The sequence below is a fragment of the Pteropus vampyrus genome, unplaced genomic scaffold, assembly GCF_000151845.1.
Source record: "Pteropus vampyrus isolate Shadow unplaced genomic scaffold, Pvam_2.0 Scaffold116, whole genome shotgun sequence".
NCBI lineage: Eukaryota > Metazoa > Chordata > Mammalia > Chiroptera > Pteropodidae > Pteropus > Pteropus vampyrus.
The window spans coordinates 3,782,010-3,805,892 of NW_011888897.1; the positions used below are offsets into that span (position 1 = coordinate 3,782,010).

At 37.3% G+C, this 23,883-nt stretch overlaps 1 protein-coding gene across 3 annotated transcripts in view; it reads right to left on the minus strand.

The window, feature by feature from the left end:
• The window catches only part of USP44 (ubiquitin specific peptidase 44), a 91,156-nt gene that overhangs the window by 20,079 nt on the left and 47,194 nt on the right, over positions 1-23,883 (minus strand). Inside the window, exon 1 of one of the 3 annotated variants that reach the window (XM_023533978.1) lies at positions 5,681-5,778. The exons of 1 other annotated variant lie outside the window; for it this stretch is intronic. The gene's annotated coding sequence lies outside the window, so the exon portion shown is untranslated. Of the gene's footprint in view, positions 1-2,115; positions 2,204-5,680; positions 5,779-23,883 lie in introns of those variants that run through there. One more of the 3 variants, XM_011365913.2, reaches the window with a different exon arrangement.

The window sequence follows — 23,883 nt, forward strand, 5'->3', positions numbered from 1 at the left end:
GAAGTATGCTTTTTCTGATACCAAGAAACCAAAATGTTGTCTTCCCCAGCACCTCTGTACCATTCAAAAACCCAATTCGACAAACACTGACAAAGGCGTTTCTCCATGTTAAGCAGTTAGGTGCTAGGGATACAAATAAATTACATTCAGACTCTATCCTCAAACAACCCAATGAGCAGAAAATCTTCTAATGTATCATCTATGCTATAATACTCAATAAGAGTCAAGTGTGTAGAGTAAAGTTTGGTAGAGAGTATAAATACAAAACTTTATTCCTTTCTTTTTGGAAAAATCTGTGAAGGGAGTGTGTGTAAAGTCGATTAGGTAGAAACAACATATCTCAAATATTTAACCCAAATCTTCAACAGACTTTCCATTTTAAATATTCCAAAAAGTGTATACTGTATTTATATGCTAAACATGGATTCCCCTATCACTTAAATTTTTTAAACTAAAAAAATCTGAGACAATATTTTGGATGAAAAACGAGACTGATGCACAATCAAAATAGCCCATTTTGACTTTCTACAATGTATGCATTGAACTATTTGTTCAATATCAGAATATCTCTAAATTGCAATATGAATAGTCTACGATGATAAGTACTGAATTAAAAAATCTGCCATCCATTGTAAAATTAATGGCTAGTACACAAAAAGCTAAAGAAATCGGAGTAGGAGGTGGGGAGAGAAGCTACATGAACCAAAATGTTTTAAAATCTTTTTCAAATCCAGAGATGCTAAATTAAGAATAAAAAGATTAGGGTTTCAAGAATATAAAGTTTTTATCACTTTCAAGACAACCGAATACTGAATCTAAGATGATTAAACATTCTATAAACATGTGCTTAACTCACGTTTGGCTTTCGGAATTTGATCACAACAAGCCACTTGTTTACACCGAAAGCTAGTTTTAAATACAACTATGGAATTCCAGGCCCAATGTTACCCCCCCCCCCACTTTTACCCCACAGGCAGCTACTTAACAGATAATAAGGTATTCAAGTGCAGACCCTGAAAATCGTATTTCCATGCTAATTTCACAACCCCGTTACTTGCAAGATACGGCAATTAAAGTTTAAAAGTGGGGAACAGAGTAGGCTTGAGGATAAACAGACTTTCCCAAGACTTGCTAAATTGTATCTTTACCTTCATAATTAAATTGCAAGAAATTAACCAGTTAGCAACAGAATTTACAACAGCTCAAACTTGCAGTTGAAACAATTACCATGCATGTTTCACTTTCTTTTTTAGAGATGGGGATGGAGACGGGTCCTACCATCTCTTAAACTTGAATAATCTTTTTTTTTCCTTCTCATGCTGACTCGTTTCTTATGCCCCCCAAATGAGTTTAGCCTATTAGCATTCCGTCCCTGAAGGCCAGCGGGAATGGTTTAGGAAGCTGGTATTCAAAAAATCGAATCTCTTAAGTGGCAGCAGGTGCTGGCAGCGCTGGGACCCCAACGATGGAGCGAAGGCAAGACATTTTCTACTAAACCGAGGTCTAGAACCGTCCTTCCAAAGCATCCCACCGGCTTCGAGCATCGTTTGGCGGCGCTGGGAGCCGGGGGTAGGATGCAGTTATATCTCGACAGCGCCAGCTCTACAAACGTCCCAGCCCACATCAGATTCGCGATCACGTCTCCTCAACGCTCCGGAACCCGGGTCAGGGCATCACTCCCCCTTCTTCATCCCCTAAAGTCCTCCAATTCCGCCCCTTCTTCCTCCCAACTTGTCCCCCTCCAGCCCACTGCGGGGTGACTACGCGATGCTCCTAGCTACAGGCAGGGGACACGGCTTCTCGCAGCATCCCCGAGCGCTCCTGAGGTGGCCCGCCACCAAGATGTGGTACGACCCACCAAAACTTCCCAGAGGCGCCAATTCTAAATTCGCCGGAACCACCGCCGCCGCCTCCGCGCGCCCCTCGGCTCGCTCCCCTCGACGGGTCCGCAGCCCCCTCCCTCCCTCCCTCCGACCCCCGCCCCCGGCAACCTGCGCGGCGGGACAAAACCGCAGGTGCTGCCCGGCCCCGGGGGCTCCCGTCGGACCTCCACTCCCGCAGGGAGCCTCGCTCTGCCAACCGCCACAGCCGCGCGACCCTCTCACCCTCACTCACCGGCCCGAGCCGGAGCGGCCATCTTAGCGCTCGCCCCGCGGACGCCCCCGCTCACGCACCCCGGTGCGGTGGCGGCGGCGGCGGCGGCGGCGGCCGGGTCGGGCGCTTACGTCACCCGTGACGTGACGGCAGGCCCCGCCCCTCGCGCTTGGAGTGCCGCGGTGGAGACAGAGGGGGCGCCTCGGCGCGGCAACCGGGGGCCGGCTGAGGGCAGCTGGCCTGAGGGCCACCGGAGCCCGGGTGTCATCCCGCTTCAACTTGGCGGCGGGGACGGACTCTCTCTAGCGCCTGCGGCTCTGCGACGCTGCGGTGGCTTCCTCCCCCGGCGGCCTTAGCACCTGTCAGTGACCGCTGGGGCCCCCGAGCTGGTGAGATGCAGAATATTCCACAGGCGTCGTCACTCCTTCAGGGTAACTCACTCAGCGTTGGATGGCAGAGACGCGGGCCAATTCCGTTATCTTCAAAATCTGCCCAAATTAACTGGCGTAGGTATTTTAAGATAAACATTTCCTTCCCGAGGAGGCACCTGGCTGTGAGCGCAAGTGACGGTCACTGCTTTGAGTTTGGCTTCCTCAAACAGCAGTAGGGCCAGCAAGGTTCCAGAATGGGAAACTTCCTGAGAAATAAGATTTAAGGGACACGAAAAGGTACCTCTATCCAAAATGAACTTACCTGAAATTGCCAACTTAAGACGATGAAGTAGATTTCGAAAAGAAAAGAGACTGAGGGAGAAAATTCTAGAGAAGAGGAAAGTCAAGCCTACAGATACAAGCGGATTAATCCCTTAATATTTATTGAGCTTTACTTTGCGCTGAGCTCTAAGCCAGTTGTACCTCCGCTACTGGATGGGGCATACTAAAAATGAAAAGACACTATCTTCCCAAGGGGAGCTCTAAGAAGCAGCAGACAAACGTGCAAAGTTAATAACATGACACTGGAGTACAGTATCTTGCAATATATAAGGCAAGCTATTAAATTGTTTGTATATTTTAATTAACAGTTCCACTTAGGGGAATATCTTTTAATGGTATGGCCTGAAAAGGGGGTGAGGGGCACACAAGGGTATTCGTAGCATGTTATCCAAACAACAAAAATTTGAAGGGAAAAAAAGGCTAACCAAAGGGAAATGACAAACGCCTGGCATATTAACCTCAGGGATTCTTATGTAGTTAACAAAATGGCAATAAAGTCTAATCAATTTATATTTGAAAACTTACCAAGTATGTACATGCAGAGTCAACTGCATAAAATGTAATTATGCACATAAAGATTAAAGGTAAGGAGTGAATTCGTTTAGTTTAATACTTCTTTCATTCTTTTTTTTCGATATATTCCAGTACATAATTCTTATTCAGTTCTGTCCCCAGTGCATTTCTCCCACTCAGAACATAAATTGCTATCTTGTAATTTTCCCCACCACCTTAATTTCTAAAATGCACTAAATACATTACATGAAAGCATCTCTTAAGAGGAAGTGTTTCTTCCAATTAAGTATTTCTGGCATACAGTTTCGTTTTTTCTATAGTTCCTAGGAAGCAAAATATAATAAAGGTTAAAAATCTTGCTCTTTAATGTCATGAAACCCTTCTGAAAGGTCATTTGACAAGACTCTGCCACCTGATCTAGTAATTCTATTTTAGAAATGCAAAGAGTGTTCACTTGAGACTCAGGCAACTTAGAAGGCTGTTCATGTCAATGTGAACTGTGAAAACCACACCCTAATAGTTCAGCACTATGGGAATGGTTAAGTACATCTGGTACATTCATAGGACAGTCTTATACAGTCATCAAAAATCTTATTTTCAAAAAATATTAAGTGAAGGAGTATAGGTCAAGCCAACTTTGTCTGCCATTCCCATTCCTCTGAGAAGTTTCTTCTTCATAAATTAATCTTATGGTACATGACCCCCTCTCTCTCTTTGCAACAGTTTATTGGACTGGGATGGACATCTAACCAAAGGCAATCAATCTGTAAGAAGCTTGTTAAAGTTCTACCGAAACACTGCGCAAAGTGAAAGAGGGTTGAGGTGGATTGAATGATGACTTAAAGGCACATTAAGTAGGCAAGCAGTGGACACCAGGCAGCAAAGAGCCACAAAGCAGCAGAAGCCTTGAATAATCAGAGGATATAAGGAGTAGCAGCTGAGTTAAAGAGAACTAGCAGTAGTAGCAGTGGTCTTAACAAGATTCTGAGTAGAGCTGCTGGGATTTCAGGAGCCTCTAAAATAACTGTAAAAGTAAAAAGTGATAGGATGCAAAAATGTATGTACTATATTTTAAAATACATATGTATAAATTATTCACTTTGAACAACACTCGAAGGAATACATCAATATTTTAATGGTGAGATTACAAGTGATTTTTATTTTCTACAATCATAATTTTTAAAAACTAAAGAATTAAATGGAATGAAGACCATCAATAGTCAAAAATTCTAATCAGAAAATAAGTTGCATGTAGTCAAAGTGAATAACACTGATGTTCAGAGAAAGGTGTATTCCCTGAGGTCATAAATGACTTCAAGGAAAAGGTGTCACGTAGGCTGGGTCTTTTAAGGACTAAAATGATTTGAATAAATGAAGAGGAGGAGGTGAAATGGGAAGAAGACGAAGACAAGCTGAGTAAAGCATAGGTGGAAGGTAATGAATAGGGTGTCCTCAATAAAATGTTTTGAATGCAAAGATGTAAGCTAGGGAGAGGGGTTGGGTGGGAAGAGGGGAACTGTAGATAAGAAAATTTCTGGAGATTATTGTTAATTGTATTTTTAAGAGGAGTAATAAGATAGTTTTTGGTATAACTTTATTATTACAATTCGACTTTGAAAATTTCCTGTTATGATTTTATTCCAGGCCTTAACAACTTAGACCTAAATTATGGCATGTCTAGCTTGTTTCCTGAGCTCCAAGACCTCTCTATTGTAATCTCATTTTTACATAGCTGTCATAAAATCATTCCTACCATGTAATTTTCCTGTTTTATTTTTACCCACCTCATCAAATCTAAACTTTTTACTACATCAAAAAAAAAATCTTCCCTTCCCACCTTCATCAAGTGACTTCATCAAGTGACTTCATCAAGTGACTTCTCCCAACTTACCTAATACATCCTCAAAATCAGTCTTTCACCAAGTCAGCATTTTGACTGCTAGGAAGTCAGTCTCCTTATGGTCTCCCATCTTTAAATCAAGGCACTTCTCACCTTTAAATCAGGGCAGATGTTTATCTCCTAAGTAGAAGGCTCTCCCAACTTTCACTCCTGCAAATCCTTACAATTAACCTCTTTCAGAGCTGGCTTAAGCTCTCACCTCCTGGAAACTGCTCTACTAGTAACAACTGGGCTTCCAGATTGCCCATCCCCCACCTCCACTGCCACTAGTACATTATTATGCAGTCACAGCTTTTGTTCTGAGTTCCGCCCCTGGTACTCCCTCTTTGCATTGTAACCTCTTTGGGGGCAAGGACTGTGCACTTTCTCCATTTGTATACCTCTTTGCAGCACTTAGTACAGTGAGGGCCAAAAGTACTCTTAAAATGATAATGTATTAACAAAATTAAAAGTTCCTTACCGTAACATAGGGTTGTAAAAATGATGTATAGGGTTTTCTCTTGTTTCCAGTCCCCATATTGGGAGAAATAGCAATTTGCCCTTTGTCCAAGGTAAGCAGTTTCCTACACAAGATAAAATTTTAATGACTCCAATACTTCAATTCCAAGGCCATATCTAACTTTTGAAGTAGGAATGCCGCAAACTGGGTTTGCTTCTTGTATCCCGAGAAGAGTGTGTGAATGAATCGAAGACAAAACACTGCAAATTGTGTAAACCTTAGAGCTGCTTTTTATGCTTTGCATTGATTTTTAGAATTTTCTAGTCCAGTCTTTCATGAATCTGAGAAGTATCTTGGGAATCCTAATTGTAGACAAATGATGAATTTATGAACTTGTTAACTTTGATGAAACTACTTCCAAAAATAGACTGAATGTTCCTATCTAATAACGTTGAAGTTGTTAAAAATACATTTGACAAATAGAGTTTGAGCACTTCTGTCCTTGACACCATGCTAAACACTGAAATGTCCATAGCTTTCATTTAAATATTAGGAGATGAAGGATTGAATAGAGAAAGCAAGTAAAGAAAATACTAAAGAGCTCAGACCTAAAGTTTGATTAATGTGTAGCAACACAATACAGTTGAATTTTTTATTTTAATGAGTGACCCAAAGAACAAATTTGTGGCAAATATGTAAGAAAGGAGTTGAGAGAACAGTATTGAAAATAGAATAGCAAAAGGCATATCGTCTTAGTAAATAGAGAGGAAAGCAGAAAGAAATTATTAGAATTAGCATTTTTTTAATTCTAAGAAAGAATGAAGGTGGTGACAAGTAGCAGAGGTAAATTCAAGTGAAGAAGTAGTAAACCAAAGCTGATTTAATTTTGAAGGACTGTTAAGTATTTATTTGGAGGTCTGTGAGGAAAACTTACACATTGGAGGTGAATTTTCAATGTAGGCTTACTGGAAACAACCTAGGGTTTTGGCATTAACAAAAGCAAAATTGTGAAACTAGCTAATTTGTCTCTACTTCTAACATCCTCTCCACCACCACCCTACTCAGTTTTTCAAGGATCCTCACCTGCTTCTGCCCAAGGCTTACCCTCAGTCTATCAAGGCCTTTCTTTTTCCTTCCATTAAAACTTTTCCTATTTTGTTATAGACTCTTACCCCAACCTTTCATTTTCTAAGGATCCCCATTATCATGTAATAAATTGATTCACTTGTAAATTATTAGTGTTTAGTAATGTTTTTTGCATTTCTAAGATCTTGTTCTAATGGGACTTCCTGTAGACAATAGAGTATGAAATTTCTAAAATGAAATTTTAAGCATTGTGGTAGATTAATTAGATATTAAGCTAAGATGCCTTTCCAAGGATAAGCTGTTAAGTGTGTGTATATACATGTATGTGTATCTAGTTATAATCACAGTATATGACAGTTTATTTTGTCAATTTTAGTTCTTTAAATATGTTACATATTTTATCTCTATCTCCTCCGTAAAGTTAGGAAAATAGCACCTGTCTTGTCTTCCTTACAAGGATGTTTTAAAGATAAGTGAAGTTTTGCATGTGTAAACCCTTCATAAAGAGTAAAGAGAAAATTTATCATTATTATTTCTCTTAAGATCATTACCACCCTATAAAGCTCCTTGAGGTCAAGAACTGAGTTTTGTTCATATTTATAATCCTTTAAATCGAGTTTTACTTCTGTACTAAAGTAATGGTTAATTAGAATAATTAATTTTAGTACTCTGAGAAACATGCAGAATAAAGTTTTTTGTCTCCTTTTCTCACAGGGGTGTATGGGGGAGGATCTGAAAAAGCAGAGAGGAAAGGAAACACATTAAGACATGGAAATTTTAACTTTTAAAGCTTTAGTTAACCATGCCAAAAAGATACTAGTAATCTTTCATGGGGGAGGATTATTGAGTTACCTAAGTTTTATTTTATACTCTATACATGTTTTTAAACCCATAGGTGGTTAACCATCGTTGTTTGTATAGTTATTACATCTTCTCAAACTATTTGCAAATTGAAATCCTGCAGTGTTGCTCCTAGGTTGTAAAAAAAAATAGGAAAGTTGACTAGAAAGCAGTAATCAATGCAGTAAGATACTGAATCATATAAAGAAAACCACATACTGTAGATTAAGTATCTGTGCATGCAATAAAGAGCTACCAGTTCTTCATGTGCAAGAGCTGGAATGATCGTTCTGCTTTTCTCTGCCAACTTAAGATTTCTTCCTTTCAAGTCAAAGGCGCTCTCCGTAACAATCATTGGTTCAGCCATCTGTAAGTAGTGTCTGTAAGCCTCTCTTTCTTCAGCTAGCCAGAGATTAGTGAAGTCCTGGAACACCACATTTTGACTGGAGACTCTTCAGGGGCAAGGAGATTGTATGTATAGTAGATAGCTTCCATATATTGCATTTTATCTTTGGTCCTTAAACTAGTGTTTACAGAACTAAGCAGAACCAGATGCTTGATACAGATTTCTTAATTTTTTAATACTAGGTATTTATGACTCCTGATCTTTATAAAAGTAATAATGAGCCAATTAGTAGGAAAAGAGGGTGACATGTAAGGTCCTTTTAGCAAGTATAGAAGTTTTCTTTCTTTTGTCTATTTGCATGAAAAGTCTAAAATGCCTCAGAAATGATTACAGAAGGAAATTTGTACAAATTAACCATTGAAAACTTATGAAATTATCTTTTTTTTCTTGAAATCAGTAGTGTATTAAGGATGACTTAAACATATAACATTTCCTTATGCCCATAACATTTTATTGAATTAAGGCAAAATCTGGTTTTAACATTAGCCAGTCACAAAATTAAATTGTGCAAAAGAATTATAATTTTGACTAGTCTCATTATGAGTAATTTCTCCTTATTGTTTGTTTAATACTGCTCTTCATATAATAAAGACTAGGGTTATCCCTACAAAAATACTTTCTAGGCTTTAACAGAACGGATTTGCTATATTAGTGTAATGGGACGCCAGGAAAGGCCAAACTTCCTTGGCTCAGTTAAAAGGGTCAGAAATGCCCATATTATTAAACAATTTAAGACCCCAGGTTAAAATGCAAATCTGAGGGGGTAATTTTTTAAGCTCTTACTAGTTCTATCGTAGTGCAAAGTAATAAATTAGATAAGCTAACAGTTTTCTGAAGATAATGGGAAATAGGATGTTAGATTTGGGTTATGAGCAACATTAGGCACTCACTGGGTCTTTGGAGAAATAGAAAGGGAATCTGAATGCATGCAAAACATTTTATTGAATAGTAGTGCTAGTCAGGAAATCTAAAGCTTTAAATATCTACCCAAAGTCTAAGAATTCTCTGGGAAGAATAACTCTTCGAATCAACTCTGTGCTTGAGTAAAACAAAAAGGACCTCTTTTACAGTTTTTTTTAACCTTCAAGCCTCTCAATTTATCTAAAAATTGAGAATTACAAAATTGATGCTGCAGATTCACGTTGTTTTGAGTATTATGTGAAAGCTTTTGTAAGCTTTGAAGAGCTACACTAATTCAAGGTCAAATTTAAGTCCAAAAGGTGGATAAATGACATTTCTACTTAATTTACAATTTATATTGGACACAAGGAAATAATCAGATGTGAATTGCAGTACTAGTTACAGCTATGTGTAAGACAGAGATCTAATAAAATGTTTAAATGATAATAGTTTTCAATAAATGTTAGGTGCTATTATATTGAATCTTATCCTGTCCTAATATGTGGGGTACTTTATTGCTAAGTTTTCCTCTTCTTCCATCTCTTTGTTATTTTCCTTTTCACTGGCCTCTTACCCTCTGCTTTCAAACATGCAGTATTCTACATCCTGAAAGAAATTGCTTTACCTATTTACTGTCTCAACCACTTTATTTCTCTTCTCTCTTACATCATCAATGAGAAGCTTTGGATCAGATCTCAATGGCATAAATAGTCTAGTCGGCATGAAACTATGTTTCATCACAACCACTGGAAATTGATTCTTCAGTCTCCATGCTTCAAGATGTGGCTTGCTTCTCCCTGCCCACTTTACTTACTAATTTTTAATTTATCGTCAATGTACTCTGTTGAAATCATAATAGAATTGTATATCCTCAATAGTTTTATATATTGTCAGCTGCTAATGGACCATCTTTAATGTGTGTGCATTAGAACAATGGCAATAAGACAGTGTCAGTAGTGTTTTTCTCAATCCAAAAGCTTAGAAACATAAGTTCTCCAATTTTTAAAAAATCATCATGACTCTATGATAATGATTAGTGAATATAAAATGTAGAAAACCCTTGATTTGTACCTACTATCTCTATATGCATTTGTTTTTTTCCATAACCATCTACAGTCAGGCTTCTCTGCCTTACTTCTTTGAAAATAGTCTCTTGAAACAAGGTAACCAACTATTCTTTTCTTGTCAAATTCTAGTCTTTGATCTTCCTTCACCATTTGCTAAAGTTGATCACACTTTCTTAAAACACTCTCTTAGTTGGTATTCTAAGACCTATCTATACATGATCCCCTGTGCGTCAGGACAGAATGAGAACTATGACTACTGCTGTTCCTGCTACTATTGTTGCTGCTTTTACTTAGTAGTTAGCTTGAATTCACTCTTTACTCTTTATCACAACTATCCTAAGGAGGTCGGTATTATTATCCTCATTTTACAGTTGAAGAGAAAACATGTTCAGAATTTAATCAACTTGCTTAAATTCTGACATCAGAGCAAGATCTGCCCTGGGAAATGTTAGATTTAGCAATGGAAAAGAAAGCCTTTTCCCAACTGGATCACAGCATGCTCTGTTGCCTATTATTTAGATGGAGCAAAGCATATTTGTTTTATTGCATTTCTCTGTAGTTTGGGGGAGTACTAGACTTCATTTATGAAATAGCACTTTAAGTAGTTTTTTGCCCAGGCCGTCCATCCACAATTTTTATCTAGTACCCTTTCAACTCAGTTTTACTGAGATCAGATAAGGTGGGGAGATAGTGAGTTGTGATCAGTCACTGATTTTTTTCTCCTTTTCAAGTTAACTGATTCTTGTAGGAATGAGCATGCAACTTTGGATTCAGTTAGGCTTGGCAATGCTCCAACCACATACAGTAAATTGAAAAGTGTAGTTATTGGAATTCGATGGATAACAACGTAGATTTTAAATTAAGTTATGTAGTATAATTTGTTCAACTTTTGACTGAGTAGATTTTACTGAAGCCCTGGTAGTGATCGACTAGGATTTTAGTTACTTACATTATTCGTTACTTACATATTTTGTTTTCTCAAGTAAATGCATAACAACAGTATAATCTAGCTACAAAAGGTTTTCTTAAGGTTTTTGTTGGCATGTCAGTGTTAACAATTGGGACTTGAGTGTTTTAGATTTCATCTGAAATTAGTGGTTCAAATACAACAATAAATGGTTTTCATGGTTGTCAGCTTTGATTAATGTAAGATTAAACCTCTTGAGTATATTACACTACTACTTTTGTTTTTTAACTGACAGGTCTAAAAAATAATAAAGACACAGTATCTGTCTTACAAACACATTAAATGTATAGTCCTTGATTTTCTCATTTAACATACCCTTACCTTTTTCAGAGGCATTTGGCTTTATTCCTTTAGCAGATTTTGTCACTGAATCTTTTTACCTATCTACCAAAATCCTTCCAATCATTTGATTAACAAATCTGATGAAGGGTAGAGAGAATTATGAGTTATCTCAAAGATATATTAAGGTCATCATTTCAATATAAATAGGATGATAAAAGGGGGAATTATGCATTAGTATTAAAGCCTTTAATTGCAGAACAATTTACACCTCTCAAAGGATTTTCATATACATTCTTTCTTCATACTTAGTGTTATATAGCCGAGGAAATTAAGGTATTAAGTGACTTATCTGAAGCCACACAGCAATCATCAGACCTGGGATTAGAAAACAAGTCTTTCTATTACCAGCCGTTGATCTAATACAATGTGTGTTCCTTATAGATACCATTCTTCTTTACAATGTATCTTACAGATACCTTGGAAGTGATTTCTTTTGAGAAATAGTTATTAAAACCTTTCCTCCCTCAAATTTATTTAGACCCGACTGCTTAAATCAGACAGAATAGTGTTTGGAATCTCCAAGCAGAATTTATATAAGTATGAGAAAAATTGGTTTAGAGAATTTTACCTAGAGCTCATCTCCTGTTAGGTAGTAGCCTTGCCAAGCTAATTTAACATAAATTCCAAGGTGTCCAAATCAACTGAAAAGCTATTCTATCATAATTTATAGAAGCTCTTCCACCATAATTTATTCACTTATGTGTAAAATATGAACTTGGAGAATGAACAACTTATTTCTATGGCACCATGGGCTGTATTCAATATCTCCATCATTATAATTAAAGGGTAGATTAGAGATAGATTAAGACATCATTACTTCCTTCAAAGAGCTAGGTGTGATGGTGAAGACTGACAATACAGTGTTGTCAGTATTACTAATGAAAAAAATTCAGTGGCTTGGTTGAAGCTAAAAGACCTGTTGCTCTATACCCCTCCTTCTAACAATAACTAGTTTAACTATATATACATATATAGTTAATATAAGCTTCGGTTTCCTTCTCTGTAAAATGAAGGGATATGACTAAATAAGGGAACCTCTCTGTTATTGAAAACTCATTGCTCTGTTTATTCCTAACTCTTAGTTCTATTTTTGCTTTCCTATTTCATTAATTTACTGATTTATTTATCAGTCATTCATTTCATTCCATCAAAATTTATTGAATACCTTCCATGTTCCAGGCACTATGTGGTATACTGGAAACACAAAGATAAGATATAGTAACCCCCTCTTCTCAAGAAACTCAAAGATTTGGAGCACAGATAGTATCACAATTAGAGGGATTTAACAAGCGCTATAGGAATACAGCAGGACAGAGTGTGAGGTGGGGATGAAGAGGGGAGGACTTGACAAGGAGTTAACATTTGCAAAGGATCTTAAAAACTGAGGAGTTGCTAAAAGGAGTGCACATGGAAATTCAAGGCCCAGGAATAAATCTTCTGCTTTCTTATATTTGCCAGCTCTCAATCCTTTTTTCTTCATCAAAGTATTAACTCATTAGTTGTCATCACAGTTGCTGCAGATTCAATACATTGGAGATTTTGGTGCTGAAAAGAACACCTTAGGTAGAAAAGAATGCTTCGTTTTCATGCAAATGCTCCATTTATTAAATAGAAAAAGATACTTGAACCACAAATTCTGTTCTCTGTAAGTCTGTGGGACTTCTAAGTGGTGCTAATATCTGTTTTAACGAAAAGATTTGGCAAGGTATGATAACCCGAAGAAGTATCTAATAAACACACACACATATTTTGCTGTGGAATAGAACTCTTATTTTTATATTTAGACAACATTTTTCTTCTGAAATATTCAAGATACATGTCAAGAGAATTGAAGAAGTTTAAGTATTTTTTGGAATGTAAACTGTATATTGCGAAACCCTACAATAGTCCCACTATTGAGTTTAATACCATAAGTAGGAATTGTTTTTTATACTACAGAAGATAGGGTTGAGAATAAAGACAAGGTTTTATTACTTTAACCTTATATATGCTTATGAATTTGTGACCTATTATTTATTCCAGGATCACAGTTGGAATAGATTTCTACTAGTGGGAAAGGACTGGTGACTCATCTACATTCACTAAAGAATAGATCTAGTCACTATTTCTGGAGAGGATAGACTTAGAAACAAATTGGAGGAAGTTGCCTATAGGTAGAGTGTGTCTCAATTAAGGAAATACTTTCATCGTTAGAGTTGTCCAGTCGCACACTAATTTCATTTTGTCTTCTCACAGTTATTTGTTTAAGCTTCATTGGATTATAAGTTTCCTTAGAGAAAGAACTATGTTATTCACCTTTATTTTCTTCCTTCTCCTAACTCCACCAGCCTGCTGCCTGATACACATTGGATAAATGATCAATATGTTAATATGAATTGCCTATGAAATCAGATGTGCTCTGAAATAATGTAATTAGGCAGAGGTTGATGAATGTTTGCCAAACATGTGATAATGGGTGACACCAATGCCTCCTGCAACCACTCTCCCATTCCTCTATTCTTAATGGCAAATGCCCTTGAAAATGTTCTATATTTGCTCTCTTTAGTTTTCCTGTTCCCATTATCTTTTAAACATACTCTAGTCAGACTTTCATCTCCATCATTTCATTGAAGCAGCTCTTGTTGAGCTTCCTCCTAACAGCAATTTCCACACTGTTAACTAAAGTAGTCAATTCCTAGTGTTCATCATTAGGGGCATCGACAGAATTAGTCGCTTTCTCTTACTGGAAATACTTACTTCTCTTTGCCTCCCAATAATACCACACTCTCCTGGTTTTCCTCCTCCCTCACTAGTTGTTTTTTCTCAGGCTTCTTTGCTGAATACTTTTCTTTTCCCCACCTTTTACATTGGAGAGCATCAGGGCTCATTTCTCGATCCTTACCTCTTTCTCATTCTCTTAGTGATTTCATCTATGCTCACATACTATTCCCCTGATTGGATCACTCTTCTCGCAGATATACTCTTTCCAATGAGACCTTCTCAATTAGACCTGTTTTGACAATGCCATTCAATACTGCAACCCTTCCCTAGCATGTTTTATTACTTTATTTATTTATTTTTCTGTAGTATTTCATACTTTCTAAATTACTGCATATTCTAATATTATGTTCTTTATTATCAGCGTCACATATCGTCTCTCTCTTACTAGAATGTAAGCCATATAAGAAGAGCAACTTTTACCTGTCTTGTTCACTGCTGAGTTTTCAGTATGTTAAACAGTACTTGGCACATGTTAGGCACTCTATTTTGTTGATGGATGGATGGATGGATGGATGGAAGGAAGGAAGGAAGGAAGGAAGGAAGGAAGGAAGGAAGGAAGGAAGGAAGGAATCGAATGTAAACAACAAAAATTATGTCTGATCTTTAACTTCCTGTGAACTGTGGTAAGAATCTAATGAAAGAATGGATGTGACATAAAACAACACTCAAATTAAGATGTTACTACTGGTAGTTATTAGTATTGTTATCTTATCAGTCAGCCTTGCAACCTTTTTGAACTTTTGCTATATGTATTCATTGACTAAAGAGAGATAACTGGTCCTATGAGAATGACACCTCCATTCAGTCAGCCTCTTGAGGTTAAATTTTCTTCCATAAGTTCATTTGACTATCAAGCATCAAATCGTTTCTTCTTTCAAATCTAAATACAGCTTTTTGCTTATGCTCTAGCATAACTCTTCTTTAATTTCAGAGCTGTTCCTGCTTATCCTTTGCGTATGGGTGTCCTGCAGGACATCTGTGTGTACATGTATGCACGCATTGTGAATACTGTATGCATGCTGTCTGTGCTGTGCTCTTCAGCCTGGCTTGCTCTCTGAGCCATTATCAGTCAGGAAAGTCACACAGAAGTTGTTTTTATTTAGGCCCAAGACCAGCCAGATGCTTTAGAGAAGCCAGATAACAGAGGTGGGAAGAACCAGAGATGGACATTGTAGATAGGATGGCAGATATTAAATTTTTTTGTTTGTTTTTTTTTGTTTGTTTGTTTATTTTGAGAGGTTTGAAAATAGCAGCACAGCAGCAGCTTGTTCCACCTAGTCATTTGCTACTCTTACTTCCATCGGCCATGTAAAGGAGCCGTCATAGAAGGACAGGAAAAGGTATTAAAAGGTGTCTTTTCCCAGAGCATTTTGATAAATTGAGCTTTTACTTTCTTTTTAGCCCTCAGGAAAAAAAACCAAACACATTGTTACTGCAGATGATAGGGGTTAGGCTGGAAAATGTTTCACCAAGTAATAGGAGTAGTTGTCATATAAAAAGATTCAGCCTAAGAACCTCCCTATAATTCTGTCAGCCAAAGAGTAGTAGTATCCAATGGCACGCTGGACTGTCTTGCACTTTCTCCAAGGAGTTTGGTTACCTGAGGTGTTTTATTACCAACCTGTTTTTGTGAGGCTGTGCTTGTGCTGGCTGGGATAGCTACCTCCAGGACTGATTTAGCCAGTTTGCCCGGTTGGATAGACATCTTCTCTGTATCTCCCCCACTTCATGTTTTTCTCCTGAGACTACACTCTTCTCAGACACAGTTACTTTTATACCTTTCTCTCTGAGCTCTAATATTCTGGCATGAATCTAAAAGATTATGTTAGATTATTAATGAAATGTTATTGTGCCAAAACTCTGGAACTAGATATGGCCCATAGAAAGTTTTTAGGATATGAATTAGAATAAAATTTCAATGGTTTTGGAATCAAAATAAACCTTGATTCAAATCCTCTTCTCTTTACCTGCAAAATAGGTGATCTCACAGAGTTGTTTTGGGGATTGAATAAGGTAATATATGTAAAAGTAAAAGACATAACCAGTTACTTAAGCACATGATAATGGTAGGTGATTTGTTGATGTGGTGATAGTACCTTATTATTATGGCAACATATTTTATTGCTGAAAATATAATAGCTATAGCATTGGAAGAATGAACTACAGAGTTAAACATACTAGAATAGATGGCTAGTATAGATGGTAGCAGTTGATGATCCCTATCTCTGACAACCACTGTGCCTTGCTATAAAGAAGGGAACAATCAATTTCTTGACTATCCAGATTAAAGTTATATTTGTTCTATGTTTAATATGAGGACATGTAAGTAATTATATCTATGAAGCTTTATGTAACTTGTATAGTTAAAAAACATTGAAGAAAATTGATGTGGAAAGAAGCTCAATCTATAAACTTTACTCTTCAAAACAATGTATGGGTGGAATTCTCTAGGATCAGGCCGTGGAGCCAGACTAAGACCGGAGCTCTGGAGCTCAGGTGTTGGAGAGAAAGGGGAAGAGAAGTTGTAGACTGTATAGAGAGAGGGTACCTCCCGAGGCACTTAAGGAAAGAGATAGACATCTGAAAGTGAGAAAATTCACATTAAAAAGCCAGGATCACAGGGCTGTGTCCTTCCTAAGTATAGTAAACTCCTGAAAAGAAAAGAAAAAAAAAAAAGGATAATGAAGACTAGGAAGAGGAAATTATGGTTTTCAAGGTGGTATCTGTGGGAACAGCTCACTTATGACACTGCAGGAAGGGGAATGTAATCTCACAGTCCAGTCTAAACCCTAGTCCTCATTTGACCAAATTGTGTGCATATGATCCCCAACTAGGTAAAAGTGTCCAAGGAAAAATATTTGGAAGAAATACACCAAATGTGAAATAACCTCTTCTCTAATTGGTTAATTAGGGATGATTAATTTTTTAAAAAATTCTTTGTAGTCATTTCTACATTTTATAGTAAGCATTTTATCGTAAGTAAGATCTGCATTTAAAACCTATCACCCACCTAGAGGGAACCATTGTGTTAATGATTGCTATTATTTCATAAGTACTCACTTATATACCTGAGGACTGTGCAAGCAGTTTCATAAGTATTTTGTCCCTCTATCTTCACACTAAGCCTGTGAAGTATGCACTGTTATTCCCATTTAGAGATGAACATACTCGGGTACAAAGATCAAGTTACTTGTTTTAGGTCATGTAGCTAACAGGCAGTAACACCAGGATTTGAATCCAGGAAGTCTGACTCTAGACATTCCTATGCATATTTCCACTATAGAATAGTGCTCTGGTCTATATACTCACTGAGACACTGGAGGCTCTCTGCCTTGGCTGTATTTTAGGTATGCCACACACAAGATCTGTTTAGTGGCTTCTAGTTTATTTTAAGTTTAAAAAAAAACTTACATAAATAAGACTTCAGATGCTCTGATAAGAAATGTTTTTGCTTTTCTTAGAATTCTATGAAAAAAGGCAAGTATTTCATTAAGAATATAACTAGAGATTGAATTCAAATATACATTCACAGTTTTGTTTTTGACCAATCAATCTGAATCATGCCACAAAATTATTTTTTACGTAGCGTTTGCTTTTTAAGCCATTGTCTTCTGGAGCTAGGTTTCTAGCTCCTGGGGCTGAGTGTTTTTAGGCATAATTGCAAAGAAGCAGGAAATGTGGACATTTTTTTCTTCCATTAGTGCAACCAGTGTAAGAAAGATGCAAATGTAATAATATAGGTGAAGAGTGAAGAGTTTTTAGGTTTGGAAAAGGTCTTATAAATACAGGCCAGTAGTTGATCGGGACATCCTTGAATCCCTTCCTCATTCTCTTCCCATCTTCTTCCCTTTTCCTACCGTCCTACCACTAGTAACAAGGAACTCCATTTCAGGGAGCAGCCCACTGTTTGAGAACCACTTTAGTACCTTTTCCTGATGTTGAGTAGGAATTACTCCTGGTAGGTTCTTATTGGTCCTACAAGTGATTGTAGAGCAATTGCAATAGATCTGAAACAAGTTTCAGTCTATTTTTATTGTGCATGATGGCAGAGGTGAGCCCTCAATATGCTTTATGTCATTATTATGGATTTGTTAATTACTGTTCTTTATATAGTACTTTTTCAAAGTGCTTTCTGTATAGTACATTGTATTTTGTCTTACTCTCTCATCTGAGAGGGAGGATGGGATAGTTTAAACACACACACTCACACACACATGCATCCCTACTCTTCATAAGGTGTATCTTATTCCCGTTTTACAGATGAGGAAACCGAGGTTAAATAACTCTTCAAAATCACCTAACTATAAAGTGACTGCACTGGCATTAAAAACCCAATGAATGAATGATTGGGCTTCAAATTCTTACACTTTTCACTGTAATACACTGTGGACACAGGAAAGAGAACTGAGGTGGTCACAGAATTTATTTTGGAGCTGGACTCAATCTTGCAGTCTCTCAGTTTTATTTCTACTTGTTTGTGTAGTCTAAATGATGTTATTGCCTTGAAAGCATAAATTTGGCATATTTTTTCCCAAGTACTTGCAGGTAGTGGTGCCTGTTTAATCCTTTGATTTAAAAAGAACTTGTTTTAGTATATTTAGGACTATATGAATAGCAAACTGATCCAAAAGTGGACTATGACTCTAGTTTGAGATGATCCCATTCTAGGTTTTTCAGTTTGCTTGCCTTTAAGACATAGTATAAAACTCAGTTCTTTGCTTGGCCCAGCCAGTTCTGATGGAGTCTAGTGCTACAATGAAATAATGTGGGTATTTTCTCAAAGGATTAGGTAGAGTAGTTAGGTACAAAGATAAGCAGTGCCATTTTCAAATGGACAGGATTTTTGCTAGATATTGTTAATAAGTCAGATTTAATTGATAGATGGGAAAGTTCAGGAATAACAGTCAAAAACAAAGAATTTTACTTTCTAATACATCCTAAACTCCAAACTCCCCAGAGATGGCTTAAATACACATCAAAGCCCAAACCTTTAATCCCTAAAGGAACAGAAATAAATTACAGTTCCCTGAATTCTCTTTTCTTTCAGTCTCACCTGTTTACACTTCAGAACTTTTTGAATTCTCAAGCTTCACAGGGATGGCAGGCTCCAGCTCATCCCAAGCTTTCCATTTTGGTCAATTTAAATCCCTACAAGGCAACTGCCATCTGAAGGCTAGGTATTGTGAGCTCACACAGGGCTGTGGAGGAGGGGTAAACTGGCCTGTGGGGACATCTCTAGGAGCTGGTCACTCAGCTTCAAACAAATCTGCATCACACTATGGGTTTCCACCCCTTTTTCTATGTCAATGATCCCCATTTGTCCTTAGATCCTGCGGTTTCAAGTCCTGGTGAGCCATTCTCATTTATCTTACTTTTGTTTTCAGCCTGCATTCTGCCTTAACTATTGACAATTATCATTTATTCTGTATCTTTTAGTTTGGTTGTGAATGCTGAGGCTTTGCTAGCCTTTCAGTTCTGTCATTCAAGCTCTTTCTAAAGAACAGAGCTCAAACATCAATTCCTTGATCTGTCTCTGGCTGAGATAATCAGAGTTGGAGCTTCTAAGTCCAAATTTCTCTTTGAATTTTCCTTGGTGTCAGGAAAGAGTGAAAAAAAAAAAAAAGATTCTTTGCCAGTGTTCTGAATATCTCTCTTTCATCTCTTAAACCCCCTTGAGACTCTTTCTGTCCTCAGAAAAATGCACACAATTTTAGAGGTTCACAGACCTTCTGATACCCACGAATATACCATTTCCAAATTAGGAACCCCACCTGATCTAGTGTCCTTCTGGAGTCATATGGGTTCTAAACTAGTATGAAGGAATAAGTAGTGAGTGTGGCTTTTGAGAAGGAATAAACTGAGTTCCTCTCAATTTTTCGTATTTGCATAAGCACTCTCAGCCTCATATATTTAAAATTCTGGAATCACTGTACACTTGGGTATGGGAAAGACATTGTTAATTTCCAATTTGCTATCATATTTTCTTAGAACTTCAACACCTCACGCTGTCATTTCATAACTTTTTTTAGGGGAAACGAAGCTCCGAAATTCCCCATCCATTGTATGTGGAAGTAAAGTGACCTCTAGTGGACTTTCCTGGTAGTTTCCAGGAAATTCTGGAATAAGCATTGCTTGCTGATGGAGGGACTTATACGCTGAAATTAGGTCAGCTCTTCAGCCATGTAATACCCTGAAGTTCCTTTGGATGCACAATCAGCTTCAATGCCAATGCTGGAGAGGTGAAAAAGGTACATTTGGATGAAATAAGATTCATCACTGGGTAAAGAGAGGCTTCAAGAGACCATGAATCCCCGGAACTAACATTTTTCTAAAGAAGGACAAAGGTTATGATCCGTGGATCAAGACCAACTCACTGGACGAATATTAGGGGGAAAAAGTCTCTTTTAAATAATTAACAGTGAGAATAATTTGAAGTCATGAAGAACTTGTAGGCAAAGTGAAGGAGTAAGTATTCCACATTTTATGTTCTGTTTTGGGTACTGGGACATTTTGGTAAGAGGAAGAGAAGGAAATAAGCATTTTAAAAGTTCCAACTTGGGGCTAAACAGTCAGTCTCTCAATCTCCCAGTCTGTCTCTCTGCCCCTCACCCTGTACCTTTTATCCAACCCTACTCGACAACCAAAAAAAAAAAGGGCACGCTTCATTCACGGTCGTTGCCCAGGGCACACCCTGGCTACTTTTCTGGCTCTAGGTCATGTTTCCTGTCCACTGAATGTGCATCGACCTTGGTTACCTGGCTTGCTCCTTGGGACTCTTTTACTTGTACTTATCTCTTGGCATATGCCCACTCCTGGATGCTTTAGGGAGATACTCTGCCTACCTCCCCTCCCCCCACCATCTTGTTTACAAGGATCCAAACCCTGGTAGCAGCTGACTCACTTTTATGCTGGGGAACAGCAAGTTTGAATATTTGGTTTGGGCCTTTTGTTTATTAATAATCCCTCCTGTCTTTGCCCCCTCTAACCTTGTATTAGTCTTGTATATGTGAGCCCGTTTCTCAAGTCCCCACCCCCTGGCTTTGGTCTCATGTTGAACACGTAAATATCATCTAACTTGAGGGCTCAGGCTTCCTTAGTTAGTCCTAACCTTTTTTAGAACCCTGCAATGATGGGATTTATATTGTGCTTTCAGGATAAGGAGATTGTAGATTTAATAATGAGAACATTTTCTCAAAGGACTAGAGAAACTCAATATCTAATATTTTCTAGATTAGCATTTAAAGGTTCTCTTAAACCAAGTTCTGTCATAGGTTTAAATTTGAATGGCTTTTTCTAATGTTTAATACAAGAACATAGAGATTTATTCTTAATATATACAGAACATTTGAAAAGTCTTAAATAATGGGTTAAAAAATAACAGGAAATAGAGTTATGTGTAAATTTCCTGTCATGATAAACTATTATAAACATTTGCCTGCTTTGGTCAGAATTATCTCATTTCTTGTCTTTCCAGCTGTAGCAAAAACCCTCCAGAGAACCACGTTTACAGCTGTGGCCATTCATGATCTTAACAATAGCAATCAATGATCCTGTTTAGTGAATAACAGCTCATACTGCAGTGCTCAGAACGCAAACTATGAAGCTGGCATCCAAGAGGAGTTCAGAGGCTAGTGGGTGTGAATGGTTTAATGAAAGATGACACTTCACTAAATAGTTCAAGTCCAGCTGGTGGTAGAAAAAATCCATCTGGAAATTAAGTTTATCAGGAGTATAAAAACTGGGTTAGTTTAGGTTTGCTATGGTAGGGTTCCATGTTCTTCTACCATAAAATAAATTAATTTTTGAAGTAGTACTTAAGTCTACTTATAAAGTGAACTGAGACTATTCTTTTTTAATTGAAGAAATTATTTAATTTTTTTCCTTTTCCCCCTCGTCTACCTCACTCTTCCCCCCACCCCACCACCGAGACTATTCTTTTGAGTGAAAAGGTGATTTCTAATTTTTCATCAAGAATGGAGAAAAGGTCTTAAGAGTGGTAAAGCAATATCTATCTCCTTATACTGAACATTTGAAACATTTTTTGACTTTTTCCACGGAAGCACATTCTTTAGTGTGTTTCACCATCAGGGGGTGCTCTGGGATAATACATTTCTGCAAAGTAGCTGTCTTTTCTGCTCTGCTACCTGAAAATAAGTAAACATTTAGATCTGTTAATTCTACTTCCCATCCAGATTCATAAACCTTTGAAAGGTGTCAATTTAAAAAGATGAAAACCATTTAAACTGTAAACAACCAATGTCTGACTGTGAAGGAAAAGACAAACATTGGAAAATATTTTGTGTAGATCCTCGTTGCCTTTTTTAAGAGATTAGAATCACAATAAACTGAAGCCGCACCCGAATTCTGCTGGATAAGGAACTGAAAACTGTATCTTAGGGGTTAGCATTTGCTCGTTTGCTTACCCCTTGCTCTTTTTTGTAGTAGTACTTTCACTATGTCTTTGGCCAATGCTGTGGGGATACATTAGAGTTGAAATCTCTTTCTTAAAAGGTTCTATTCTTAATGGCAGGCTATTAGGAACCAAGAATTCCACAGTAGTTTCACTGTCACCCATACCACATTTATTGATCAGTTCTTAGATTATATTCTTACCTCCCTAAGTATGGGGTAGAGGTGAGGCAGTGGGGAGGAAACTCAACTCTGCACAGACTAGAAGGGAGAATCAGAGGCAATCATAGTAGCTATTCCAAGCACAGAGTGCTGTGAAGGACAACTAACTAGTCAAGGTCGTCAACAGGACATTTAGAGAAATGGCTATATCATGTGACCAGAACAAAGAGTTCTCATTGTTTTGGTCAAAATAACTCATGTGGTTCTACTGCAGGATGTCTAAAGGTGCTGTCTTCTTCCTGCCTGGGTGGCAAATGGCCTTGGTATATGGCAGAGGGATAGAGAGAAATGTTACACTTTTGTTTATGAAAGAGTAGTTCTCTGTGTATATTTCTGAACTCGTCTCCTTAGACAAAACTAGGTGAGGCTAATTTAGTCATTTTTTTAAACCATTTAACTCTATATGCAAGAGGGAAATTTGGCTAAGGATTAATATATAGATAGTATAACGAGAGATTTTATTTGAGAATAATGTCTAGTCATCACTCTTCAGTTTCCTTTTTATGCATAGCATTGATTTAAAAAAACTAGATATATTTGTACCAACATCTGTATTTTAAAAATACATTTTCCTTAAATATCTGTTAGGTTCCACTTTCTAGAATTGGTTACCTTTATGTTTTTTTTTCTTTTATTTTTCTTTTTCCCTAGAGGTAACACAGAGAAAAGAGGAGAAAAAAAGAGTTCTGGTTAAAGAAAAATGCACATAAAATTTCTTTCTCCCTTAATTTTGAGATTTAAAATTATATTGTTCTTGTTCTTTCCACTAGGGTGGGGGAAAAAAAAAACTCTAAATTTCTTTTAGACTCTTGATTATAATAGAACATCCTAAGAAAAAGACTTTCTTTAAAAGTTTAATATTAGAAGCCGTAAGAGGTTATCACATGGCCAAGAACTAAAACAGAAAGAAAAAAAAAGTTCTCTAACATTTGTTTTTATTTTTATTTTTCTTGCTACCTTCCCATCTACAGAAGTTTTAAGATTTAAAGTAAGGCATAAACTCCACGGGGCTGGTAGTTGTCTCATATATTTTGTGAGATGATCAAGCACCAGAAGGGGGATGTGCAGTCACTAGTCTGGCTTCTGACCTGCACACACATTTTTTTATTTTCATTAATCCTTTGCACAGAACAGATGCTCTGGGTGCAGTTTTAGGCCAGAAGAATGTCCAAAATATGTGGGTGTGAATTTGGCCAAAGGGTTAGTTGAATGTAGAGCACAGATA